The 25286-nt window shown below is 37.3% G+C and overlaps 3 pseudogenes across 2 annotated transcripts; all 3 read left to right on the top strand.

The window, feature by feature from the left end:
• The first annotated feature begins 372 nt into the window (after positions 1-372).
• LOC104599844 (UDP-glycosyltransferase 71K1 pseudogene) lies at positions 373-1809 on the top strand (annotated as a pseudogene).
• Positions 1810-4202: 2393 nt separating this feature from the next.
• LOC148790523 (U-box domain-containing protein 8 pseudogene) lies at positions 4203-6123 on the top strand (annotated as a pseudogene).
• Positions 6124-20090: 13967 nt separating this feature from the next.
• LOC104599739 (UDP-glycosyltransferase 71K1 pseudogene) lies at positions 20091-23853 on the top strand (annotated as a pseudogene). Of its 2 annotated transcripts, none has more exons than XR_016078325.1 (2): positions 20091-21816; positions 23601-23853. The product of XR_016078325.1 is annotated as a UDP-glycosyltransferase 71K1 pseudogene, transcript variant X1 (transcript). The 2 variants fall into 2 exon arrangements; XR_016078326.1 differs by lacking the exon at positions 23601-23853 and adding an exon at positions 22830-23171.
• Positions 23854-25286: the final 1433 nt, after the last annotated feature.

The raw sequence follows: 25286 nt of genomic DNA, 5'->3' as shown, positions 1-25286 counted from the left end.
CCTATTTCGTGCCATTAAGGTGATGGTTGGATTGCGGTATTGCGCGTCCATTGTATTTATTCATTGGAAATTAGGAAAAAAAATGCTGAAGGCACGAAAGGCAATGAAACAATCATCTCTTTCTTCACTCGCCAGTTTGATTTGGCTCTTGCTGGATAATTCCACTTGAAGTAGATGAACAGTGTCATTGTTAAAACCCTCGTTAAAAACTTAGTTAAAAACAGTGTCATTGAAGTAAATGAACAGTGTCATTTACTAAAAACTTAGTTATTTTATAAAAATATTATCTTTTATTGATATTCAGGACAAAAAGTTACAAAAGGTACGATGAGCTGCGACCGTAACGGATTGGAAAACAATAAAAGAGAAGGGATGGAGAAAATAGAGCTCGTGTTCTTTCCTGTATGTGGAGCTGGTCACCTGTTCTCAACGGTTGAGCTCGCGAAGCGAATTATCGATCGAGATGATCGTCTCTCCATTACCGTCCTGTGTATGCAGCCACCATCTTCTTGCGGTATTGACCCTTATGTCGAATCGCTTGCTGCCTCTATCCCTGCCATCCGTTTCATTGCTCTGCCTCAGGTCGATCCACCGTCGCCAGAAGTTTATACAAGTCCAGAAGGGTTTGCATCTCTCTTCATTCAAAGTCACAAACCACACGTTAGGAACGCTCTCACCCAACTTATATCGTCCTGTTCGGGTGCTGGTACGGTTCGAGTCGCTGGGTTGGTGATCGATTTCTTCTGCACCTCCATGATCGATGTAGCCAACGAGTTCGGCATCCCTTCGTACTTGTTCTTCTCTTCTACCGCTGGCCTACTGGGTCTTATGCTCCACCTACCAACACTCGATACTCAGATTCCCACTGCCACCGAGTTTAAAGACGCGGACACTGAGTTAAAATTCCCAACTTTTGTCAACCCAGTTTCTCCATTCTCCTTGCCTAAGCCCATATGGAACGGAAACGAAGATGGCTATAAATGGTTCCTTTATCACTGCCGCAGGTTCAAGGAAACGAAGGGCATCATAATAAATACGTTTGACGAGCTTGAATCCCATGCCATTAACTCGCTGTCTGATGGTCAAACACCGAAGGTTTATCCGGTTGGGCCGTTGCTTGATCTTGAGGGTCGGTCGTCGCACTCGCTGTCCCACCCCACCCAGTACAAGGAAATCATGAAATGGCTCGACGAACAGCCTCCGTTGTCGGTGGTGCTCCTGTGCTTCGGCAGCTTGGGCGGCTTTGACAAAGCTCAGGTAAAGGAGATAGCCATTGGCCTTGAGCGGAGTGGTCACCGGTTCTTGTGGTCGCTCCGTCAAGCAAGTAAGGAGAAGGGTATGATCATGTCCGGTGCTTATCCGAATCCGGAGGAAGTTTTGCCTGATGGGTTCTTGGAACGAACGGAGGGAAGGGGGATGATCCGTGGGTGGGTACCTCAGGTAAAGGTCCTGGCCCACCCAGCCATCGGAGGGTTCGTATCTCACTGCGGATGGAACTCGATACTGGCGAGTCTATGGCATGGTGTACCTCTGGCGACATGGCCACTCTATGGGGAGCAGCATCTAAATGCGTTTCAGTTGGTAAAGGAATTGGGGTTGGCGGTGGAGTTGAGGTTGAAATACAGGAACGGAGTGGATTTGGCGAGTGCAGAGGAGGTGGAGAGAAGTATAAGGGCTCTGATGGTCGGTGACAGTGAGGTGAAAAGAAGGGTTAAAGAGATGGGAGAGAAGAGTAGAGCGGTTTTCATTGAAAGTGGGTCTTCATTTGCTTCATTAGGACGCCTGATTGAGGATCTGATGCACAACTGATGGGAGGAGAGCGGAGAAATCTCTGAAACAGTTCAGTTTTTCAGTCGTCACTGTAGTTGGTTTCCTCCTGATAAGAAGTGGATATGAGTCTTTATGTTTGACGTGGTTGAATTCAGGTTTTTTTTTTTTTTTTCGGGTAAACGACTTCGTTGCAGAATGTTTTTAGCACTTTTGATGTTTTCACTAAGGGCCTTCTTGTTAGTTTTGCATATCCAAAAATCTTTTGTTAGTTAAAACCTTTCAACCCGAGGTCAAACCCAAATATGTCAATTCAGGTCCAATCCAAGCTTAATCTAACACAATTCAAGTCAGGCTTGGATTGGGATTGACAAACATGATTCTAGAAAAAAATTTGGGTAAAATACAAAAAATTTTCCTGATGTTTCTAACAATCATAAAAACCTCTCTTATAGTTTCATTTTAATAAATATTTTTTCTGAACTTTTGAGAAACTCAACAAAAACCTCTTTTCGGTTACCGTCCCAGACAAAAAACATTAAATTGATGCACCATTTTTTTCCAAATATCCATTCTACCTTTTTATAAATTATTTTACATAAAAAATTACTGAAATAATCCCATTTTAACTCAACAAAAAAACATATTTCAGTAATTTTTCCTGTAAAATTATTGAAATGATCATTAAAAGAGGTTTTTGTTGAGTTAAAATGGGGTTATTTCAGTAATTTTGTATGTAAAATAATTTATAAAAAGGTAGAATGGGTATTTGGAAAAAACTGGTGGATCAATCTAACGTTTTCCGTCTAAGACAGTGATGGAAGGGAGGTTTTTGTTGAATTTTTCAAAAATTCAGGGGAGGTATTTATTAAAATGAAACTATAAGAAAGGTTTTTATGATTGTCAGAAAACTTGGAAAGACCAGAATTGCTAAGATTAGAATAATAATTCTTTCCCAAGTTTGAGATTTCTATTTAAATATGAGGCAGTTGGCTGCTTCTAGGAAAAATCTTTCACCATGAGTTAGTTGGATTTGGACTTATTCTCATGGGCCTCACACTCGTAGTTAGCTGATTTGTTCTGGGCTCTATCTCTTTCTTTCTTTCTTTCTTTTTTCTATTTATATATGGTGGTTCATATTCTTTGGAACAGAGGTATCTTGCAATAAAAAATTGTGTATACACCAACCAGCCATACATCAAGAATATCTTCCATACTTGTATGATCGGATAGCATGCTTTCAGAGTATCCCACTTGTATTCATCCCTTTACCCATCCTCTCTTTAGACTTGAAAACGAATGCTTTGAATTGGATTTGTGTAGCGTTTATCTGCACTTTCTATAACAAAATTGAGGCATATCATTGGATTCGGATCTCAATTTATAGACCTGTAAAAAAATTAATAAACCTTAAAAAAAGTATAAAACAACATTTATGCGAACTCAAATCCTATCCAATTAAATGTAATCTGAATTTGATTTATTTATAATCTGGTTAAATATGAACAACTCTACCCGCTCTGATAATATATATTCAAATATGCTTTTGTTTGCATAAAAATTTTGCATTGTGTCTCTTAGTAAAGATAGTAAATGAATGTTGTATTTTAACTAAAAGAGTCACAGATCCAACCCTCGTGAAAATGATTTTTAATTCATTTTATTCAAGATATATAATATTAATGTCATTTTTATTAGGATATTTTGTAAAGCTATATTATTATTTTAATCATTTTTAATTTAATCTATTAATGTTCAATATGCAAATCTGATCCAAATTCAACCTAAATCCATTGGATTCTGATCATTATGTTATTAAAAAAGGGTAAATTACAAGGACCCCCAATTCCCATACTATGGGGTCAATGACAAAGATCCCTCTATACCTTAATTTACAACAAAAGACCCTCCTAACTTTTACGTTGTGACAAATACCCATTCCATTGTTAAGTCAAATGACGAAAGGCATTAAATTACCAAAATTATCCCACCCAACTTTCTCTATTTTCTTTTTCTTACCATTTTCTCTAAAAACCTAACCAACCCTAAGGCTATGTTTGGTTTCAAGGAAAGGAAAGGCAAGGAAACTTTTATAAGCCTTGTATAAGTTTTGATATTTTTCCCTTCCTTTTCCTATCTTTTCTTTCAAATCAAATATAGCACAAAATACAAGGTTTTAAAAACTGACCAAAAAATGGAACTGTTCTAGCTACCGATTTTCGGGTCAAACGGTTCGGGCGGTTTGCATTAGGGCAAGATAACAATAGTGAAATAGTATATGAGAAAGGAGGAGTGGAGAAGAGAGCCTTTTGTCGGCTGAGAAAGAAGAGAAGGAAAGAAAGAAAGGAAGGAGAAAAGAAAAAAAAAAGGAAAGAAGAGAAAGAAAAGGAAGGAAAGAAAGAGGAAAGGAGGGAAGAAGAAGGAAGAGGAGGAGAATGGATTCGACGTTCACCAGCGACAGCGACGACGAGATGGCAACGGCGGTAACAGAGCAGATGACAGATCTCAGATCTGAGATATGAGTTCTCAGATTTCAGATTTGAGATTGATTTTTCGTTTTTTCTTAGATCTGGATCTGAGATCTGAGAAAACTGCAACTTTTTCTACTTCTTCTTTTTCTTCTCTCTCTCTCTCAGTCTCTCTAGATATCAGATTTGAGTTCGTGTCTCAGACTCAGAGTATCTCCCTCTCTGTAATTTCTCAAACCACGAACCGCTGTCTGGGTCAAACGAACCGACGGTTCGACCGCCCGGGTCAGCGGTTTTCTGACAATCAATGATTTTTGACCCAAGAGCGAGTCGAGGGTGAAATGGAACTGATTGCTTGGACGATTTCCGGGCTGAACGGTCCGACCATCCGGGTCAACGACGGTTCAAAAACATTGCTAAAATACCTCCACTGCTTCTCAGCAAAGTGCAAGTCCACCCGAACACACCTTCAACTGGCCTTTCATTCAATGGTGATTGGATGCTAGCAACCAGACCTGCCCAATCACCAAACTGCCCCTTCGGCAACACCCATCGCTCATCCCCAGCCACGCTCTCAAAAGCCTCATTTCTAATTTCACCCTCTCTTCCCCTCCAAAGCTACACTCTCAACCACAACCCCAGATCCTAATCTCCACTCACCTCAACCGGAAACCCGCCTTACGCCAGAAGTTGACCGAGTCCGATGCCGTTTCTGTCGTTCTCAATTGTGTTGGCTCTGAGGATTCCAATATCCAAGAATCAGTGCTTTCACTTCTCTTGAACCTCAGTTTGGATGATGACAATAAGGTGGGTTTGGTTGCCGGGGGAGCAATTGGTCGTGTTGTTTCTGATTTGCAATCTGGGATGCCCAACTCTAAGGTGCTTGCAGCAACGATGCTAACGAGCCTAGCCGTCGTGGAAGTGAACAAGGTGACCATCAGTGCCTTCCCGTTTACAATCAGAGGTATTGTTTTGTTTGATCCTTCAATTCAATTTGGAAGGAGTATAAATACAAATATGTACTGTGTAAATATATATAAAATAATACAAAATATAAGGTTTTGCACTCTATGGATTTGTATTTGTACTCCTTCCAAACTGAGCCTTTGAGACGGCAATGGGAAGGGTTTGCTCCTTCAGCTCAGTTTGAAGGAGTACAAATACAAATATGTACTGTATAAATACATACAAAATAATATAAAATACAAGGTTTTGCACTCTACGGATTTGTATTTGTACTCCTTCCAAACTGAGCCTTTGAGACGGCAATGGGAAGGGGAGTAAAGAAGCAGCGGTGGCTCTTTACACCCTATGTTTCTTCTATGATAACAAGAGGAGAGCTGTTGAATGTGGGTCGGTGCCAATTTTGATCGAAATGGATGGTTCTATGTTGAAAGGGCTATTGAGGTTCTAAGCTTGTTGGCCAAGTGTAGAGAAGGGAGAGAAGAAATGAAAAGTTTGATGGTTTTGTCCAGATTTTGGTCAGAGTGTTGCTGAATGGAAGTCCACGCAGTGTACAACATGCGTTATCCACATTAAACTCACTCTGTTCTTGCAACCAATGAATGTGTTGGGAGGCTAAGAGCGAGGACACTGAAGAAATTTGTTTTGGATTCCTAGAAGGTGAAAGTGAGAAGATTAGAAGAAATACTTCGATTTTGATTCAGAGTCTACATAGGTATTCATCAGTGGGTTGATTTGAGTTGGGGTCTGTTTATCATCTGTAGAGGTGAGTTTAGTTCTGTTCATTAGCCTTTCTCCTTTGGATGGTCAATGTAAAAAAGCAAAGAGTAGATTTTTGTGGGGCCGAGTCCTATCTGTATCTTGTAAATTCTCAGTAAACATATCAAGTTTCTGCTTTTGTTGTTCATATAAGAAATCTTCGTTTTGATCCTCTGAGTTGCCAATCAAGGAAAGAACAAAAAAATCTGTATTCCATTGAATTGAAATTTATCTTATTTCCTAAAGAAAACAAAAGAAAAGGAAGACAAATTAAAAGAGAAAAACTGAAGACAGAGAAACTGTTCTATAAGACTTCTTCTGAATAACTGTTTCTATTTCTTGGAATACCATAGACAAAACTTAATTCTAATTGAGTTACACAAGTGCTTGACTGACTACCTGGACTATCCATTATTCACCGAAGCACTATGAAGAAGATAGAAAACAAGTGCACTAGAAATGCAATTCTTTCCATGAGCACATCTCTGCTTTTCTCTAGAGAACAGGGGTCATTCAAATTTGAAAGATTAAAGAGAGATTTAGACCTCAACACTCGTTGTATTAAGCATTTGGAATGCATGAACGGATCAGAAAGGAGAGCGGGGAAAAACAATGAACAGTATAATAAAGTAAGATGATTTCATAAATTAAAGAATAGGATGGTTTGGGCATTTAGAAAGCTTTGAATAGACAGACAAGAATCTTTTTCGAAGTTAATTAACGGAATGCTAATGGGTCTTTCTCTAATGGCTAAAGTTCAAGGTGGCAAACTAAAGGGTAGAGGGTCTTTGTCACTGACCCCACTGTACAAGGGTAGTCTTTGTAATTTATCCTTAAAAAAATCAAACTCATGGTAGGTATATCTGGTTCCATATGATCCATTTGAAACCCTAACTACCCACCACACATACATAAATATAATTCAAATTCAAACTCAATTTTCAAATGCTTGCAAACGCCACCTTGTGATATTATTTAATGCACACACAAACCTACTATCCAAACCCATTAGATAGATAAACTATTAAGATTATATAATTATTAAAATTAGTGAATAAGTCAAATTCTTTCTCACCAAAAAAAAAAAGTTGAAAGCCTAAGGAAAAATGGGAAAACAAGAAGAACAATTCAAAATTTTGCAGGTGCCCTTTGAAGCTCAGAAAATTACAAGACCATCCTCTTGATCCCATCTTTCATTAATTTCCACAAGCATAAAGCATAAATTGTTGTTAGTCATGAGTTGTTATTACTGCTACAGTTTTAAAACCTAAAATTCTACTCCCAATTACCAAGAATAATTACATATTCAATAATATAAAAATATGTGAAAGTGAATGGAACTCACAACTTCTAAATAAAAAATTCATGTTCAAACATGGAAAAGTATACATTGCTTTGAAAATATTCAAATTCATATGTTTGTTCTGTAAAATCTACCTATAAAAGCTTCATGACATTTCATCCAAGCTCCTCAGCACTAGTGGGGTGGAAGGGCATGAAAAAAAAAAAAAATCAGATTTCAACTTTTCCTATGGAAAGCATACTAGGGAGAGCCGGAGGGGTGTACACTACTTAGGGCTTGGGCCTTCAATCTAGGCCCATTCAAATTCTTTCAAAAGCCCGACCTGAGACCGTCCAAGTTGCACCCCTACTATTTGAAAGTACTCAGTCATCATTCAAAGGCTGCCATAAGCTTTGTTTTAACTAAAGACAAGTGCAGGGTGAGCAGCAGGTTTTAAATGTCAGGTTTGAGGAGCTTCTCAAGTTGGGACTCCAAGAAGCAATAAATAGATGAATCCAACAGCTGACAGTGTTTTGTGATGCTCATTATTTGCCAAATATGCATATATCGGTTTGCATTTGGGTTGGAAAAAATGTATTAAAAAAAGAAAAAAAATGTATAGGAATGAAATGCAACAATTCTTGAAATCCATATAATATATGCCTAATGTAAAATATGGATTATAATTAATATAATAGCTTATAAGCTTCCAAACCAAAAGCATTATCTTTATTGATCAGTACTGTTGCGATGAGCACTTCTATAAAGATTCATTTACCTAAAAGATTATTCAAACCATCCGTATCATCTAGGTTCGGTGTGATCATGGGTATTAATGGATTCATTTATAATCCGTTTAATAGGAATTTGGATTCAGTCCTCACAAAATCGTCTTTAAAATCTTTTACAGTCATACATTGGGAATATCTCTAATAGGAATTTGGAACGTCTTTATAATTTTATGTTTTTATTCATAAGGAGATATTTTCAATGCATAACTGCAAGGGAGTGAGGACTCACAACGGTTTTGTGAGGACTGAATCTTAATTCACTTAACAGAGTTGCAAAGCAAATGACTTTGTACTTTACAAAATCCCATCAAAACACTACTGTTTACGAAATTATAGCAAACATTTTCTTTTTTTAATATGTTTTTTTCTAGGGATGGCAACGGGGCAGGTTCGAGAAGGGTTTTATAAATTCTAGGATTTACCCGTCTCCCTAAACTTCCCAACCCATACCTGCCCAAAAACCCATAGCAGGTTGGATTTTGAGAATCCAAACCCTCCCCACACATGATAGTATAAAGCTCTCCCCACATTCAAGGATAGGGCGGGTTGAGTTTAAAACTAACATCTAATTTTCTATTATTTCTTGTCATATATAAGCAATAAATAAGTAAAATAACACAAATAAACATCACAGTTTCTAATTATTTGATTAAGACATGTAAAAAAAATATAAACTAGCAATTATCCTTCATATAAAATTCAAAATATTATTAAAATCAACACCTAGTACCCATACAGGTTGTAAAATCCCAAAACCCGTACCTGTGCCGTAACCCATCATTTTAGCAAAAAAACCCACCCCATTGGGGAGGGTAGGGGGCAGGTTTCCCCCGGGTAGGGTAAAAATTTCCATTCCTACTTTTTTCACAATTACTTGGAATGGGAATAGGTCCCACCATTTGATTACAATACCTTGGGTGCTTCAACAAAGCCTTCTTAGCCAAATAATTAAGCTTGGAGGCTAACTTTGGGGGGAAATGGTATTTGGGATAAAGTTTTTGGAGCTAAGCAAATTAAAAGAAAAAACATTTTAAGCCATAAAACTTTCTACCAAATTGCTTATCAAAAGAAATTACTACAAGAAATTTGACTTCTAGCAACTAACATTAAATTGCCCATCGTTATATTTGATGTTTTAGCTACAGTTTTCTTGACCATAGCTAAAGTGTCGTTGCTATAGCCCCATTTTCCCGTAGTGACTACAACTCTAGATAAGGAGGTTCCTTTAAGGTATGTCTATCTTTGGGTTCAATTAGATGGTATGCCGTTTGACCAGATGACTAATTCTAATTGTTTGACTGACAAGGTGTGTAATGTATTGTTGTGTGAATCCTACTATGGGCATGATTCCCGACACCAAGAGAGATGGATGAGGAGAGAAGTAAGAAAGAAAGAAATAGAATAGAATGGATGGGCGACAACATAACTTCCAATCAGCCCTAAAGTAGGACTTATATTAACTTCATATTGTTACATGAATGCACATAAATACCCTTGATTAGTAAGGCTGCAACTTGGGCCAGGTTGGCCCGAACCTAATCCTAACTCAACCCGAAAAAGTTGGATTGGATTGGGTTGAGTTGATGTTCGGGTAAGGTTGAAATTCATGAACCCAACTTTACTTCGGGTTAGGTTAGGGTTGGATCCTTAGCCAACCTGACCCAACCCGAACCCGACTCTTTAGTACATGTAATATATAAATATATGTTATATGTAATATATATAATATACATTCATTTGTTTAGATGCATGATATTTGTATAACCCTCACTACATAGTATCATGTATTTCTTTTAAGATAATCACTTCACTTAATCCTAATCAGAAAGACTAAAACCTTAATAACATTATTTTATGTTTTTTTTGAAAATTTTATTCTTCATCTCCTCTATGTTGTTTGCCACCAAAGAAAGATCTATCATAAGCCATAACTCATAATAAACTATAATCATTTCTAACACCTGTTTTTCTGAATTTTGTACCAAAAGAACAAAAAAAAAAAAAAACGTCAACAAACAAATACTAATGAAATATAGGATTAATATATGTAGTGAAAGTTGAGTTAAGATCTAAAATCGAGAAATTCTATAAGGTTTTAAGGGTGGGAAGAGGTTTGGGTTGGGCCCAACCCGAAATTGACTTCAGGTTGGGTTGGATTGGGTTAGGATTGAAGGAATTTAGTTAGGGTTAGGGTTGGACTGATCGGGTTGGATTAGGGTTAGGGTTGGGGTTTAGAACTTAGGGTTGGGTTAGGGTTGACCTAAATCCAACCTAACCAGGCCCGACTTGCAGCCCTATTAATTAGCAATGACTTAAAAGCTAAATACATAAAACTAAGATAAGCCTAATAACTTAAGGCCCACTAATACACTTAAAACATAAGCATAAGAATATAGGGCCACGCATGCGACCACTTATCACAACACTCCCCTCAACCCGAGCTTAAATGTTTATCATGCCCAAATTGTAAAGTAATATATGAAACTTTCTTGAAGGTAAACCTTTGGTTAGAACATCAACTAGTTATATCTTTGATGGTATGTATAAGAAATACAAAGTTCACCAGACTCAATCCTTCCTCAAACGAAGTATTCATCTACCATCCATATTGATTGCAACCTTGTTGTTACAATATAATTTGAGATGACTAACCACTTTTATCCCTAAATCAATAAGAATTTTTTAAAGCCACAACAATCTTTGTAACACCATAGGCCATTACCCTATACTTCTGTACTTGATCTTGCAAGAACACTATTTATTGCTTCTCCATAAACCAACTTCCCACCAACAAATAACAAGGCAGTGGAGGCAGCACAGCTCGCTGCTCTTCAACAACAACAGCAGCAGCTCCGATGAGAGAATTCCAAAAGGCAGAGAAAGAATCCCAATGCTCCCTCTCTCGTGTGTGTGTGCGTGTGCGTGTACGCACGTTGCACTGAATCTTTTTGGTCTAACTGAATTAAACATTTTCTTTTATAAATTGAGTATTTTCAATTTTGAATTTAATTTCAAATTAAAACGTTTTCTTCTCGTGTCTCTTCTTCCTCCTTGTGTCTGTTCAAATAGGTGCATTGTTCTGAAGAGTCTTCTATCTGAAAGGATACATCTGTGTCCATTCGGGTCTGAGAGCACTATATAAGAAGAGTGTTGGCCGACCCAGTCTATACACACACACACACACCATTTTTCGACATTCTTGTTTCTTCTAAGAAATCTGAGCAACAATCTTCAATGGTTCATGGAAGTCTGATAAGCGAGTGCATGCCTACCAATGGCATGTGGGCTATTTTATCTTGGTGACCGGTTTGCAATCACCCGGCTGCACCATAGAGGGAAAATATGGTTTTAAGGAGAGTAACCAAGTGGTAGGACTCAACCCTCCATCTTCCAGCAATTCCCAATTTCGAGTTCCTGCAACAACTTCACATCACTACAACTTTGGTTTGGAAAGTAATAAACAATAAATTTCATCTGCTCTCTTTACTATTACTACAACATTCTTAAAATCATACTTATGGAACCTATCTCTGTTAACCCCTTCATGAGGAATCGGATACTGTCAACAGTTCCCAATTTTTCTAAAATGGAACCAACTACAAGCGTTGGAGACAATGCTTGTTGTTTGCCTTAGAGCAGTTAGGGGTAGCTTTTGCTTTGACTGAACTGAACCCATTAAACATGGAGGAACCAGCCCATTCTGTTGTTGCAGAACATTGGACTATAGCCGACCACCTCTGCCCCAACCATATCCTAAACTGCTTGTCCAATGAACTGTACAATGTTTATTCTTCCTATAATTATACCTATGAAATTTGGAATGCATTGACACTAAGTTTGCTCTAGAAAATGCCGAAAACAAGAAATATTTCATTGCCAATTTCCTACGCTTCACCATGAAAGAAGACATAGACGTGTTTGCTCAAATAGATGAGTTCTAGGTTCTTGTGGGGGAACTAGCAAAGGAAGGCATGGTATTGCCAGATGAATTCATTGTCGGTTCTCTCATAGAAAAACTACCATTGCCACATACATGGAATGATTTCAAGACTAGTATGAAGAACAAGAGGAAAGACACTACTTTGGACCAAGTGGTGGTCCGAATTAATATTGAAGAAAAGAACAGAAAGAAAGATGATGACCAGTTTTCCAAAACCAATTTGGTGGAGGAAAAGACTACAAAATTCAAAAATAACTTGAATGTGAAAAATGATCAGAAATTCAAGAAACAACAAAAGAAAAGAAATTGCTATGTATATGTGGCAAACCCAGACATTACAAGAAGGACTGCCGGTACCGAAAGAAGGACTCTGGGAAATCGAAAGTCAATTTGATTGAGGATGTTATCGCAGTAGTGGTAACTGAGGTAAACTTAGTTGATAAGCCGAAGGAGTGGGTACTGGACATTGGTGCTACCAAGCACATATGTGGGGATCACAATTCCTTCTATGAGTATACAACTCGGTCAAAATCATAATGTTGAATGACGTACTGCATGTGCCGGAAATCCGATGAAACTTGGTATCAGGAGAACTTCTCAACAAAGTAGGACTGAAGCTCACATTTGAAGCAGACAAGGCCGTTTTGACTAAAAATAATGTATTTATTAGAAAATGGTACAATGTTGGTGGATTATTTATACTGAACATCTATGATATTATTATGAATAAAACTACTTCTTCTTCTATTTATATTGTTGAATCTTTTGATATTTGGCATGTTAGACTAGGACATCGTAGTGCTTCTTATTTTGAACGATTATGTAAATTAGGAGTTTTGAATGTTCCTATTAATTTTACAAATGAAAAATGCCAAGTATGTATAGAAGCAAAATTTACTAAGAAATCTCATAAAAGTGTACAAAGAGAAAATAAATTACAACTTATTCATAGTGATCTAGGAGACCTTAAATGTCATGAAACTAGAGGAGGAAAAAGATACTATATAACCTTTACGAATGACTTTTCTAGATATGCAAAAGTAATTCTACTTAGATCAAAAAATGAGGCTGATCAAACTTTCATAAACTACAAAACTGAAGTAGAAAATCAATTAGGAAATAAAATAAAAACACTTAGAACAGATAAAGGAATTGAGTATGATGGGCAAACCATTAGAAAATTCTTTGAAGAAAATGAAATCATACATGAAATCACAACTCCCTATCAACTTGAATATAATGGAGTTGCAGAAAGACTTAACAAAACACTAAAAGAAATGATGAATGCAATGTTAATTAGTTCAGGTACACCTCTGAATTTGTGGGGGGAAGCAATCCTAATGGCTTGTCACTTATATAATAGAATACCACCTAAGAAGAAAAGACAGATTCCCTTTGAACTTTGGCATAACAGAAAACCTAGTTTGAACTATCTAAAATTTTGGGGTTGCCTAGCAAAGGTTGTAATACTTGAACCTAAAAGAAAGAAATTAGGACCGAAAACCTGTGACTGTGTTCATTGGCTCTGAACAAAATAGTGCGGCTTATCGGTTCATTGTAATTAAAGTAATTGAAAATGTTGTCGAAAGTAACACAATAATAGAGTCTCGAGATGCATAATTCTTTGAGCACATCTTCCCTTGGAGAAAAGAAACATTAAATAGGGTACTTTCTCAAAATCAAGTTAGAAACCAACAACAAGTGAGTGCTCAAGGAATCAGTAGTTCACTTAGGCAAGACCCAGACTTAAGGAGAAGAAAAAGGCAGAGAAGAAAAACAAATTTGGGTGACGGAATGTTCACATTTCTGGTGGACAAGAACCTAATAACCTATCAGGAAGCTGTAACTTTACCTGATGCAGTATTTTGGAAAGAAGTCATAAAAAGTGAAATAAACTCTTTAGTCACTAATCACATTTGGGAACTTGTAGATCTCACCTGGAACTAAAACACTAGATTCTAAGTGGATTTTTAAGAAAAAAATAAAACCAGATGGCACAACAGTTAAATTCAAGGCCAGGTTAGTTGCGAAGGGGTTTAGACAAATGAAAGATATAGACTTCTTTGACACCTACTCCTTGGTTGCAAGGTTAACAACAATCAGGGTTTTGTTTGCTATAGCATCGATTTATAAGCTGGTAGTTTATCAAATGGATATGAAAACAACTTTCTTAATTAGAGGAAAAAATTTACATTAAACAACCTGAAGGCTTCATAATGCCAAGACAATAAAATAAAGTTTGTAACTTAATTAAGTCTTTGTAATGCTTAAAACAAGCTCCCAAACAATGGCATGAAAAATTTGATAATGTGTTAGTAAATAATGGATATAGCATAAATGATTTTGATAGATGTGTCTAAAGAAAATTTGAAAATAAAACAGGAGTCGTGATCAGTCTATATATTGATGATATGCTAATAATGAGAACTAGTCTAGAGGTAGTAAAAGAAACGAAACAATTTCTAATGTACAAATTTGATACCAAGGACTTAGGTGAGGCTATGTAATCTTAGGGATTAAAATCCATAAAGAACAAGGAAACTTTATTCTCTTCCAATCACATTATGTAGAGACTATTCTTAGGAAATTTGGACACTATGATTGTAAACCAATTAAAACACTTCTTGACTGTAGTATTCACTTAAAAAAACATGTAGGAGAACCTGTTTCACAAAAGAAGTATGCAAGTATATTTAGATCTGTATCTTACTTAATGAACTGTACAAGACCAGGCATAACTATAGTTGTAGGAAAATTAAGTCAGCATACTCATAATCCCGGAAATGAACATTGGGAAGCTTTAGTAAATTATTAAAATATTTAAAAGGAACCATAAACTTTGGTTTACATTACTCAGGTTTTCCTCATGTTTTAGAAGGCTTTACTGATGCGAATTTGATTTCAGATTCTAAGGATAGTACTTCCACCAGTGGATATGTGTTTATTCTAGGTGGAGGAACAGTATCGTGGAAATTGGTAAAGCAATCATGCAAAACAAGTTCAACAATGGAGGCTGAGTTCATTGCACTAGAATTGGCGTGGTCCAAGGCAGAGTGGCTAAGGAACTTGCTGGAAGATATACCACTTTGGCCACGACCGGTTCTGTCCATATCTCTCCATTGGGATAGCCAAGCAGTAATAGCCATAGCCAAGAATCAGACGTACAACGGTAAAAGAAGGCACATCTGCTTAAGGCATAACTTGGTAAGAGAATACCTCAGTGAAGGTACAATCACTCTGGATTTTGTAAGGTCTGAAAAGAACCTTGTAGATTTGTTAACCAAATCACAAACTTCTAAAGTGGTTTATGAGGCATCGGTAGGAATGGAACTGAAGCCCGTTACAAAGTCATTAGTGATGGACACCCAACCTATGTGAAAGGAGATCCTTGGAATTAGGTTGAATGGGTAAAAACGAATCACTAGATGACTTAGGAAAGCACTATCATTTGTGTCCCATTTTAGATGCCGAGGTAAGATAGTTCTCACTGCAGATTGAGGAGTGCACACTAATAACTGACCTAAGTGACTTAGGAAATCACTAGATGACTTAGGAAAGAACAGTGTGAGTAGTGCACACTAATAACTGACCTAAGTGAGTGTGAAGTGTAGCCGCTTCTAAGAGAGATTTAGGGCTGACTCTCGAAAACACTCATGATTCCAAGAGGGAAACAAGGCTGAAATGTTCCAAAACAAAAGAACCACTAAAGAATTAGTGAGTTGAGTTTGTTGGCCGGTTAGATAGTTACGACAAGGAGGAAAGGTTGAAGGAGTCTAACTCCACCTGTACTTTGTAACATAGCCTGTCATACCTAAGTGTTGATTGAAGTCCAAAAGACATCACCATGAATACTTTTCTCACTGCGTTGCTTAGATTGTTCGATCTTGTAATTTTGAATTTTTGTGGGGGATTGTTGGAGGGAAATTCAAATTTACAAGAATCTCTCTCCTCCCTCTCTTGTTTTTTGTCCTTTCCTCCATTGAATGACTCCTTGTCCCACACTACTTGAGAAAGGAGTGGGAGTGGAGTATATTTGTAGTTTTGCTCCCTCTATGGGTTGGGACCCATAGGAGGAGAGGATTATAGATATTCTATGCATGTGAGGGGGGGGGGGGGGGTTGGGGGTGCTTTTCACATGTGTGCGCCAAGCCGAGTCGGGGTGGGGGCGGGGGCGAGGGCGCGTGTATGCACGTTGCATCGAATCTTTTTGGTCTAACCGAATTACACCTTTTCTTTTTTAAATTGAGTCTTTTCAATTTTGAATTTAATTTCAAATTAAAACATTTTCTTCTTGTGTCTCTTCTTCCTCCTTGTGTCTCTTTGGATAGGTGCACTGTTCTGAAGAGTCTCTTGTCTAAAAGGACATGTTTGTGTCCATTTGGGTATGAGAGCACTCTATAAAAAGAGTGTTGGCCGACACAGTCTACACACACACACACACACACACACACCATTTTTCAACATTCTTGTTTTCTCTGAGAAATCTGAGCAACAATCTTCAGTGGTTCGTGGAGGTCTGGTAAGCGAGTGCACGCCTACCAGTGGCCTGTGGGCTGTTTTATCTTAGCGACCGGTTTGCGATCACCTAGCTACACCATAGGGGGCAAATACGAGACTCATCCCCCCATCTTCTTGTAATTCTCAGTTTCGAGTTCCTGCAACAACTTCACATCACTGCAACTTTGATTTGGAAAGCGATTATCGATAAATTCCATCTGCTCTCTTTACTATTATTACAACAAAAACACTACAAATAAGTCTAGGATCTAATTTGTTTATTTAGGATTCTTAACATGTATGAAATGGACACATCCAAAGACTTTAGGCAAGGGAAAGTCATCTTGTGTATGACACAAGATAAAGTATGAGGTTATCATGGCCAATGCACTAGATGGCATTCAATTTGTTAAAAAGGAGGCTATAAGAACTGCCTAAAACCAAAAACTCTTGGGCATTTGACGTTGTAATAACAATGCCTGAGTAGTCTCCCACAAAATGTTTATTCTAGAGCTTAGAAACCCCATTTAGGAGTACGAGCACAAGAAGACTAATGTAAAACACTAGCTTATTCTCAAAACACATTTAAGGAACTTAAAAGTATTCTACTATATTGTCTAAGCAAAATTAATTATATTATTTTTTGTTTGCCAAATTGAGTTTTAGTTATATTATAGAATACCATTGGTGTTTCTTGGTACTTATATACTATTTTTAACAAATGTATTTATCTACATCTGGAATAATGACCATTTATAGAAACAAGGGGTAAAGAGTCCTAAACATAAAAAAAAACGCAAATTTCATTACCTAAAATGGGATATGTGGTTCTACATTGTTTTGACATCTCATAGACATTCGCAAACTAAATTTTAACTCAAAATTGATTAAAACAATTATAGAAACAACTCTTTTAACAAAGAAAAAGACATGACCTAGTTTAACATGCTACAAATGCACCCCAGTTAGTCTCTTTGTCCTCACAACCATTGGAAGCAGATGACTATAGAGCTGAATTGATATCTACATCAAAAGAAAAAGGCCCTCAACTCCATGACTCCTCCTAATCATTTTCCTTGTGATTTTGTCCTAAAAAATACAATGAGTACGGAAAAAGAATATACTACAATTCAAGTTCTTAGTAATTTGGATTATGCAAAAGATTAAAATCAAATATAGAAACATGGAACACAGACTTAAAAGGAGAAATCATCTGTGTGTGTGTATGAATAATAGGACAATTGGTCAGGTCCCCTTGCCTCTACCACAGGCCATTATGAAAAATTTCCTTTTATTTTTTCGCTTTATTTAGGGTGGGAGGGGTCATGGAGCAGGTCAACTTGAATTCAAGGCACCAACATAGTAGGTGGCCAAGGTGACTCAAGAGAAACTAGAGATAATGGTAATGAAATCACAAACGATGCTTAGTTTTGAAACCAAGTAGCATAAACTCTTACAGGAAATCTCTTAAAAATCAATATAGATGGAGATCTCATCAATAAAAGCCAATGTTTTGAACCTGTCATTAACCCATTAGTCAAACTATTCAAATTATCACCAAGCCATGATTCAAGGTCCAATTTTTCTAAAAATTGTTTACCTAGTCAAAACTGTTTGATTCAAGTATTTGAACCATTTCCACATTCAACCTAGTCACTTGGTCATGGATTGCATACTAAATAAATGTACAAACTCCTAAAGGCCATAACTTCAAATAGTAGCTCCCTTGCCAAGGTGTTGTTCCTTATTTAGATTTCATCTTCACAAATTTGATCCCTAAATTGTCCTCAATCTGATCTATGTTTTCAGGTAACTTATTAGTTGAGATTGTTGGATATATCTAAATCTGATCCAATAATGTAAACCCAATATTTGATCTGTTCTAATGATCCGTAACTTAAATTGTCCTCAATCTGATCTATGTTTTCAGGTAACTTATTAGTTGAGATTGTTGGGTATATCCAAATCTGGTCCAATAATGTAAACCCAATATTTGATCTGTTCTAATGATCCGTAACTTAGAAAGATTAATATGAATTCAAATTCATTAAGATGTCGATATAACCCAATCTGATTTAATTACCCATAGGTAAGAAAGAAAAACAAAACAATTTATACGAAGAAAAACAACATAAGCATTTTTTCAACGATTTTTTATCATATATATTTTAAACAAAATTGGGATATATATATTTTTTATAAAACAGAAAAAATAATATTAAAATTTTCAAATAATAAAAATACAATATATGTAGTATATATCAAATAGGGATTGTTCCAATTGATCCAATTTTTAAAGGAATCCTATTTTTGGATCCAATCCAAAAAAGCTCACCATCAGAGAAAATAGGATCAGATTAAAATTTGAATTGGATCATGATTCTATCCGTTTACATCCCTTGTCTGTCTTTGTCTATGTTTTTCTTTTTTTGGTAAATTACACATTAGTATCTTGTAATTGATCCATTCTTACTCTGATACCTACTGTCAATCCGATACGTGAATTCCCAAAACATCCCAATTTAGTCCAAAATCATTAATTACTCGACCATCCAAAATACTCAAATCCAAATGGATTGTTTATCATTCTTTGGTTCAATCTTGACTTTTGAGGAAAAAGATGATCAATAATGTCTTATTTTAAGTTTTAAGTCACACATGTCATAAATAAGGGATGAAATACTAACCACAAGGACTATATTGGGATGTTTTGGGAGTTTAAATACATTATTGACACGTTTTGAAATTCGACTATCAAATTATCGGGCACTAATGTGCAATTTAACGTCTCCTTTTCTTGTTCCACGTGTGATTGCCTGGGTAGAATTCGCATTTGCTCCTCACAAAGGGTGCCCCACAGCACATCCCAACATTGTATTGGGAATGTTCCCAATACACGGGAGATGTGATTTGGGAGATGTTCCCAATGCACGCTGAGATGTGCATGTGGGGCACAAATGTGAACTCACCTAGGTGGGCTCCATCCACAACAAACCTTCCCCCTCCATTCATTTCAATCAGTGTTTTTATAACTGGACCGGACCGGATGGTTAGACCAAAAAAATCAGAAATTGGTCATCAGATCGATTCCATTTCACTATAAAACCATTTTTTGACAAAAACCGTTGATTTGATCAATAAACCGCTGACCCAAGTGGTTTATTTTTTATTTTTAATTTTTTAAATTTTTGTCAGAACAAATTATCTAGAACCAAAAGATCAGACCATTCAACCCGGGAACCGACCCATAACGGTTCCCGTGTACGTTCCGATTTTAGAACCTCCTCCACATTCGCATTAATCGCTCTGACTAGCGAATCTTGATTAAAGCGAGACCGGATCACCTACCAATAATATACATTCCAACCCTCTACCAACTTTACGGGACCCGCTACGAGATCTATTGTGTGAGATGATGGTGGTAGAGCGTTGGAACGTATCTTGTTGGCAGAAAATCCCAATTCGCAAAAAGCAGAGCACGCAGCCCGGCGTTTGAACTTATCTAACATTATTTTCTTCTGGTCGCCTAGTTGGTCAATACAAAATAATAAGTAAATAATTTAAAAGTAATTACTGAATGAGCCGGGATGTGCTCCTCACAAATGGTCGCCTCACAGCCACATCCGTCGTTCATGTTAGGATGTGCATGGTAGGATGCGCCTGTGAGGCGCTAGGAGTGAAAAGCAGATCCGGTCTATGAATGAATGACAACAGCCAAGCATAAAGGTTGTCGTCGCACTCCAAATTGTGTGATTTGTCTATCTGTGGAAGATCAACAGCTGCACTTCGTTTTCAGGTTTGTGGAAGATAAAAAGGTATAAGCAGCTGCGACCACAACGGATTGCAAAACAAAGAAGAGCGAGAAGCGATGGAGAAAACGGAGGTCGTGTTCGTTCCGATATATGGAGTTGGTCACCTGTTCTCGTCGGTTGAGCTTGCAAAGCGACTTATCCATCGAGATGATCGCCTCTCCATCACCGTCCTGTGTATGAGGCCACCGTCTTTTTACGGTGTTGACCCTTATGTTGAATCCCTTGCTGCCTCCAACCCTAGCATCCGTTTCATTGGTCTGCCTCAGGTCGATCCCCCGTCGCCGGAAGTTTATAATGGTCCAGAAGGGTTCATATCTCTCTTCGTTGAAAGTTACAAACCACACGTTAGGCACGCTCTCACCCAACTTATGTCGCCCGGTTCTGGTGCTCACACGGTTCGAGTCGCTGGGATGGTGATTGATCTCTTCTGCACCTCCATGATCGATGTAGCCAATGAGTTCGGAATCCCTTCGTACTTGTTCTTCACTTCTGGCGCAGGGCTGCTCGGTCTTATGCTCCACCTTCCAACACTCGATACTCAGATTCCCACTGGCACCGAGTTAAAGGACGCGGAGACTGAGCTAAAATTCCCAAACTTTGTCAACCCAGTTCCTCCGTTCTCCTTGCCTAAGCCCTTGTGGAACAGGAAGGAACATGGCTATACATGGTTCGTCTATCACGGTCGCAGGTTCAAGGAGGTGAAGGGCATCATAATTAACACATTTGCAGAGTTTGAATCCCATGCCGTTAACTCGCTGTCTGATGGTCAAACACCAGCGATTTACCCGGTTGGGCCGTTGGTTCAACTCGAGGGTCTGTCGCACTCGTTGTCCGACCACACCCGCACCCAATACAGCGAGATCATGAAATGGCTCGACGACCAGCCTCCGTCGTCGGTGGTGCTCCTGTGCTTTGGCAGCATGGGCGGCTTTGATGAAGCCCAGGTAAAAGAGATAGCCATTGGCCTTGAGCGAAGTGGTTACCGGTTCTTGTGGTCTCTACGTCAAGCCAGGGTGGGGATGCCCATGCCTAATGCTTATCCAAATCCGAAGGAAGTTTTGCCTGATGGTTTCTTGGAAAGAACGGAGGGAAGGGGATTCATCTGTGGGTGGGTCCCGCAGGTGAAGGTCCTGGCCCACCCAGCCATCGGAGGGTTTGTATCTCACTGTGGATGGAACTCGACACTGGAGAGTCTGTGGTATGGTGTACCGCTGGCGACATGGCCCCTCTATGCGGAGCAACATTTAAACGCGTTTCAGTTGGTAAAGGAATTGGGGTTGGCGGTGGAGTTAAGGTTGGAGTACCGGAACGGTGTGGATCTGGCGAGTGCAGAGGAGGTGGAGAGAGGTATGAGGTCTCTGATGGCCGCTGATAGTGAAGTGAGGACAAGGGTTAGGGAGATGGGGGAGAAGAGTAGAGCGGTTTTGGTGGAAGGTGGATCTTCATTTGTTTCATTAGGACGCCTGATTGAGGATCTGATGCATAATAACTGATGCGAGGAGAGTGGAGAAATCTCTGAAATAGCGCGGTCGTTAGTGTGAGTTGTTCCAAATTCCCAGATGAACTGATAATTTAGTGGATGAATTCAAGTTGCTTTTGTATTTTTTTATCCTTTTTTCTTCCCTTTTCTCTCTTCTGTGTGAACAAATTCTGAAGTTACTGTATCTGTTCTTTTATAGGAGATCCCAATAGTTTATCTTGTAAAATGTACATGTGTAATGCTATTATGTCATCCTTCTTTGTGTGTCTTGTGGGTGCGGATGCCTCCACAACTTCACCATTAGCTTTCTCTAGACATTTTAGTCTACATAAAGAGTGCTTACCATTGTATATGTGCTAACTTCATGGTTCCGTGGATGAATGTTTTGGAGCATCAATCACTAATGATGGTAATGGAGGATTTGGAACTGTTGTGGATTATAACAGATTATAGATATACTTATTTGGAGTTCAAAGCTCTGATTTGTGAGGTTAGTTTTATCAATGACATAGGACTACTTAACACACATGTTGAAGATTGAAGGGACCAAAAAGAAATATGGAAGACTTTTGGTTGGGGAGAAGGTAAATGTCATGAATGCGACAATTTCTGTTCTTGAAGATTTAGGTTTAATGGGATGCAATATTATTGGTCTCAGTTTGGGTTCTCACTTAATGCTTGGGCATAAGGTCTCTCCAAAGAAGAGCCAGCCCCATTATTGCTCATCTGAAAGTCTTGTTAGTGCTTTCTCATACAACAATTAAACAGATCAGGGGATATGATCCTCAATACAAGTCTTGTCTGTTTGCACAATTGCATTTCCTCTTGCAAGTAAATCAGATAGAGAATTTTCAAACATTGGTATCCAAGTGAATCAAGCATGTGGACTTTAATGTGTATGAAATTGATAGTTTTCATTCTTTTTTTAATAGTTATATCTGTTACTTTATTTTATGCCAAATTTCTACATACTTGGCTTTCATTCTACTTTACATAAATGGAAAACTTAAATAGATTAGGAACTAGTTTTGATTTGTGTAAATGGAGTTGCATTTGGAATTTTTTTGAAGATCATTCTATGCAAGTCATTGGCATGGTCCAGAGGAAGCCTGTCCGTGGTGATATGACATATTGTCAGCGTTGTCCGATAAAATAGCATGTTGGAATGGTGTGGGGATTCAAGGTCTATTACCTGATATTGCTTTTGCAGTCAACTAGCAACATTGTTCAGTTTGTTTAATAGATTACAGATTAACGTTATCATGTTTATTAGATAACTCAAAATAAAAACATTATCAGGTCTATTACCTGACAGAGCATTTTTTGTCACCCTCATTTTGGCTAGTCAAGTTATTTTCCAAGAGTGTATTATTTATTCAAAGATAGTGAAAACCAATCATCCTTAAAATGAAGGGTATTAGTCTATGTAGAATTGTGGATGGTAACAAAAATCAACTTTAGTGTGGTATGAGCTTGTTAAGATGGGAGGTAGAAAAGAATTTTATTTCTCATTTTTATTTTCATTCTTTTGAATGAATTGAACTGGGAAGACAATTTATTTACAAAGGTAAAATGAGCTGCATATTCAATTTTTTGTATTCTTCTATAATATTGATGTTATAATAAAGTAAAGACTGGAATAAAGCCTTTAAACTAAAATGGTGGTTTGTTTTAATGTTTCTCAAAGAAATTCTGTGCATTTTAATTGTTTTAACTACTCTCTACCGATTTAATAATTTTGAGTTATGATAGATACCATAGGTTTTTTGTGTCCATGACAGTATAAGTTAACTGCATATTCAATTTATTTGCTGCTTATTGAGACCGAGTTTTTTCCCTAGTGGTAGGTCTTTCCTGTTAAATGAGTGGTTACCTCTAGAGTTGCAGAGATCATTGCCAGACAGATCCCCTAACATGCACCAAGAAACTGCTAATATACATTATAATGGTGAGATCATTTTTTCAGAGATACTATGAATATCAATACTAGACACTTTTGTTCTTTTTAGAGGATGGATATCAATACTAGATAGATCTTTGAAAATTATGTATTAGATCCCACATATGACAAGGAGTTGATGTCAATCCATATTCTTTAAATGCCATGCAAGGTGACAAAGTAGGTAATCTTCCATATAATTGCTCTTAATTCAAAAGAAATGAATGGACAACACTGTTTACTATAAGAAAACTGATCTATAGTGGCATATATCCATTGCTATAGGTGTTTAGTGGTGTTTTAACGTCGGTTATACTTCTGTTGCTACAAGTTACATCGGTAAAAGAATTTGTGATGAATAAAATCATCCGTTGCTATAATATTTTCAACCCATTGTTGACCAAACCGGTTGAACCGTTCGAATCGTCACCTGGCCAGGATTCCAGGTTTGGTTTGGTCAAGACCCACAAGACAGTCAAAAGCCATGACTTGGTTAATAACTGTTCAACCCAGCTAGTTCAACCATCGACCCGTTCGACTCGGTGACCGGGTCGTAGGTTGCACTCAATGCATGCAAAACTTTCTGAGGCCAAAACTTTGCACTTCGATGTCCAATTGGGGTCCTTTTTTTTATTTTGGGTAAATTTTTGAGATCTATGCATCCCAAGGAGCCATAGGTGCCTTGCCCTGCTATTTTTGTGAAAAAAATCCCTTTTTTGGCCTCAAATTGCAATTTTTAATATTTTTTATTAATAAAAATTAAAACATGAATTAAAAAACATAAATTAAATACAAAATAATACATATAACATATTTATTGTTCAAATATATATTTATACACATATATACATAGATACACACATATACGTATATGTATATAAATATATATACTTAATACATATATGCACTACCGTGGCATGGTCTGAGCCATTTAACCTGGTTGGATGAACTGGTGACCCGTAACTCAGAGGCAAAAATGGTTCGGTTTCCAAGTTGGATTTTTAAAACATTAGCAGTCGAAATATGTGTTACTAAAAATATGACATTTGTTGTTATATTAAGTGATAGCAGCTTATCTGCCACTATAGACCAAAATCACAATAAATATATATGATATAACGACGTTTGTAACTGCCAATAAATGTAATGCTTCGTCAATCTAAAAGATACATTGGTGGTTATATCCTCCACTATAAACTAATTTGCCGCTATAAATTAATTTGTGGCTTATATGTTACATATAGCTGTGGTTATATTTATTATTATAAATTAATCTGTGGCATATATTTTACATATAGCGGCGAGTATGACCTCTGCTATAAACAATTTTGCGGCATATATTCTATGTATAATGACGATAATATTTGTCGTGATAAAAGTTAATAAATTTATAGCCTTAATGGAAGTTCTGAAAGTTAATAAATTTTAATGGGATACACAAAGTAATAAATTTATAGCGGCAAATATTTGTTTATATCAATTTCTACAAATTGATATAAACAATCATGAATTCATAATTTGTAAAAGCTATATATCCAAATTTCAGAATTTCCATTAAGGCTATTCACAAAATATTGAAAATTTTTCA

Source organism: Nelumbo nucifera, chromosome 7 (assembly GCF_055504915.1).
Source record: "Nelumbo nucifera cultivar China Antique chromosome 7, China Antique-T2T, whole genome shotgun sequence".
Taxonomy (NCBI): Eukaryota; Viridiplantae; Streptophyta; class Magnoliopsida; order Proteales; family Nelumbonaceae; genus Nelumbo; species Nelumbo nucifera.
Note: the sequence above shows the minus strand (reverse complement) of the source record. Positions and strands in the feature narration are given on the sequence as shown.